We start from the raw sequence: 3,207 nt of genomic DNA on the forward strand, positions 1-3,207 counted from the left end.
ATCTGATTTACATTCAGCCTTCCTCATCTTAGCTGATGGCAACTTCAGTCTTATCTCCACTATCATCCAGGCCCTTCATGTCTTTTCTGAGATGTCATCTTCTCATTGAAATTCATCTTGACCAAACTGTTTAAAATTGTATCCCTTACTTCTGATCAACCTTACCCTGCTTTATTTTTATCCACCCCAAAAAGCATACATCATCCTCTAACATACAAGTAAATTCACTTATTTACATGAGTATTAAATTTCTGGCTTCCACAAAGGCAAGAGTCTTTGCTCTGTTCTCCAATGTGTCTGACTTTGTTTGCTTTGTTCGGTGATGTATCTTGTATCTATGTGCACCTAGAAACATTCATAGCATATGACATGTGTTCAGTAAGTATGGCAACTGAACAAATCTTGCTTATGTTAAAAAAAAAAAAAACACCTCTATGGATGTTGTGTGGATATGGATTGATGGGGGTGGGAGAGATTGTTTATTAGGAATGTTTTCACCTAAAATAATATAAAAATAATATGGCTATTTTGGTTTAAAGATATAAGAGTTATTTTTCACCCAGCACATGATATTTGAAGGTGTTGTTTTTGTATCTAGTGTATCAGAGCTAATGTCTCTGATATGTTGGTGCCTTTTCCCTTATGTTCAAGTGGATGGAGCATCTTTGGCCATAAAAAACTAAAATAACTATATATTCTAGGCAAGAAGGAGGAGAAAGGCAGATATGGTGTTATTGGCAATCAGAGCAAAGTTTGGGCAAAGGTGGAAATGGAGAAAGGCAGACAAATTTACAATGTATTTTTGTTATGGATTGGGGAGGTGGTAAAGGAGGTGTGTTTCTTTGTTTTTAATGAGGAATTGTGTGAATGGCAGAACCATTTATGAAAGTGGTTCAAATCAGGGAGACCGAGATCTGGAGGAAAAAAAAAAAAATCAAAGTCTTAAGTTTCCACATACAGATTTGGAGTTTGCTTGCCCCTCCTCTAAGTGTAGATGTCAAGTAAGCATTTGGATATTCAAGTCTAGTAGTGATGGAAGAATTTGGGCTGGAGATATGTACTGGAAAAATTTGAGTACATGAATAGTATTTAAAGCCATTGTACTGGATGAGATGACCAGGGAATATAGATGGAGAATGTCCACAATTGAGCCACAGATGAGGAGGAGAAATGAAAGATTAGTAAAAAGGCTGAGAAGTAAAAGAAAGAGAAATCTTGGGAAAATGTTGTGTTACTGAAACATGAGAGCAGGGAGGAGAGGGTAGATGATGGGTATTGAGGAGGGAACATTTGGGATGAGCACTGGGTGTTGTATGGAAACCAATTTGACAATAAATTTCATATTTAAAAAAAAAACACTAGAGCAGAACATTTTAAGAAAATTACTTAATCTTTCAGAGCTCCAGTCTCCTCATCTATAAAATGAAGGGAATCAGAGCGTAGCTATCTTATAGGGTGTTTATAAGGACGAAATGCTAGAACATATGTAAATGCCTGGCATATTGACTCACTATGATAGGCACATAATCAATGTCCATACCTCTCCCTTTTGGGTTGTTTTCTGGGCCATGTTACCAGACCCATGAGAAAAAAGAATATTCCAGAGAACCTTCTTATATTCCAGCAGTGTATATTGACTCAGTATGGTAAATAACCACTTGTCTGGGAAAATATTTATGCACGATGAATAGAACAAATATTGATTTTGTTTTATCCTGGTATCCATGTAACTCAAGGGCAAGGGAGACTCAGTACATGAATTTAGGAAACAATAAGTGTGCTGCTGCATTTTTTTCAGTCTGTATTAGTAATGACTGAATTAACACTTGCTTGATGAATAAATAAATGAACAGATCACATAAAAGGAAATGATGTAATGTCTATTCCAGGACATCAATAACATCTTTGTGAGGGTATATGTGTGTTAATTATCTTACAGTGGTTGACATAGTTGGTTCCATAATGGTGTTATGAAGTCAGTATAGCAAGACTACTTTTTTCTCTAATACCACACATGGATCAGTGGTGAGCCCATCACCACTGCAGGAAATAAAAATTCAATTCAAAAAAATACTCTCTGGAGAGTGAATATAGAGTATGCATTCTCTTTATATATTAAGGTCAAGATTAGCTGCTGTGACCTCTTCATCTAGTTGTACCTGTGAGTGTATTTGTGGGTGTATCTACCTGCCTGGGCAAGCAAGGTGAATTCATGTCTTTGGTCGGAGGAGTACAAGCCCACTTGATATCAGGAAAGACTTACCCATTTGGAGTCAAATGAATGGAAATGAGAGTGGAAAAAATCAAGGGACTGTAACTTGAAGTAAGAACAGTATTGGGTTTGTTTTATTTATAGTGGTTCTGAGTTCTTGCGGTCAAACATTTTTTTTCTCATCTCTTGGTGGCATTTTGGTTTTGTGTTTTTGTTTTTTGGGTTTTTTTCCCCCTTTTTGCTCTTTTGTTGCAGCTTGCTTTGGAAACACTCTGGAAAAACCAATGGTAAAAATTTAAATATGACCCATGTAAAACTAGCCTGACATTTGGGGTGCCAGTTTCCTGAGAACTGTTCAGCAACACTGAACATACCAACCTCCTTTCCCTCACTAGGGAATGACTTATGTACAGACGTCAGGGGATATATTTGAATTGTTATAGGACCTAATTTAAACTTGTTTTTAAACAGCAAGAAATGTACACTGGGCTAAAGAATCCATCTTACAGCTGCCTACAGCCATTTTTTTTTTAATCACTCTTTTATGCAGCATCCCTGGAAAGTCATCCATTTACCCAACAGAGGGAGCAAGGGATCCTGCAAGGAAACTCACTGAACACATATTTGAAGTACTGTTCTGCAATTTGAAAATTTTCAATCTGTTGCACCCTTCAAATCTTGGCTGGTGGAGACATGGCCTAACAGATCACATTCCCAACGTTTTGCTGGCAGTCCTGACAAAATGAAATGAAGAAGCCAGTAAAATAAAAGCCATATTGCTAGTATGTGGAGTTCAGGAGACCCTGGTCAAAAATTTAATGTTTGTTAAATGGAAAGGGAAATAAGATATCCTCCAGTGCCCACTAAAAACTTAATGATTTTCCTGGCAGGCTTTAAAGAAAGAACAAACCACAGTTCCAAGTTCAATTTGATAGGGCCCCTTGAGAAAGAAAACTGAAAGCAGAAAAGAAAAACTGATCAGGAGCAAGATTTTT

Source organism: Panthera onca, chromosome A2 (genome assembly GCF_046562875.1).
Source record: "Panthera onca isolate mPanOnc1 chromosome A2, mPanOnc1 haplotype 2, whole genome shotgun sequence".
Classification (NCBI taxonomy): domain Eukaryota; kingdom Metazoa; phylum Chordata; class Mammalia; order Carnivora; family Felidae; genus Panthera; species Panthera onca.